Here is a 795-nt window from a genome sequence, read left to right on the forward strand (position 1 = left end):
CCAGTGACTTGGCCTCCACAGCCGTCGGCGGAATCGATGTCCACAGATTCACCTCTCTCTGGCTAAAGAAATTCCTCCTCATCTCTGTCAACCCTTTGGCCCACAGTGGGCTGCTACACCAGTTAAATTAGTCATCAAATGGCCAGCTAAACGAATCTCTTCTGCCTACACAAGGTCCATATCCTTCTGTTTTCCTCGTATTCATGCGTCTAAGAATTACTTAGGGAGTCTCTTTCAGCACCACAGACAGCGCATTCCAGGCTCCACTCTCTGTGCAAAACAAACTTGCCCCTCCCATCTCCTTTGAGATGAAACCTCCTCTCGCCTTAAAGTCATGCCCTCTGGTATTGGACGTTTCTACCCTGGGGAACAGATACTGTCTGGCTAAGCCTCTCTGGCAGAGTGCAGGGGCTTGAAGAACATCACTGGCTTCAATCAGCCCAGCTGCAGGGCCTCGGACTGTAGCCGTGAAAGCGCTAATGGGTTAAACCAATTCTTCAATAGGTTTGACAATATTTTTTTCACACCCCCACCTCCCCCCTTCAACTCACACCAGTCCAGATGCAGAGGCACCCAGTGCTCCCTCAGCACCTACGCTTCCCCTCCTCCCTCCTCACCTCCTCCCCTCCTCCAGTTCAACACGTGGATGAACGACACAGGCGACCACTGTCCGCATCCCTGCTCCCACCATCCACACCTCTGCTATCGTCCCGATCTTCACCTCCCCCCCCCGGCCCCCACCTTCCACCAACCCCTCCCCCTCAGTCATCATGGACTCACCTTCACTACTGAGCA

Source organism: Hypanus sabinus, chromosome 31 (assembly GCF_030144855.1).
Source record: "Hypanus sabinus isolate sHypSab1 chromosome 31, sHypSab1.hap1, whole genome shotgun sequence".
NCBI classification, from domain to species: Eukaryota; Metazoa; Chordata; class Chondrichthyes; order Myliobatiformes; family Dasyatidae; genus Hypanus; species Hypanus sabinus.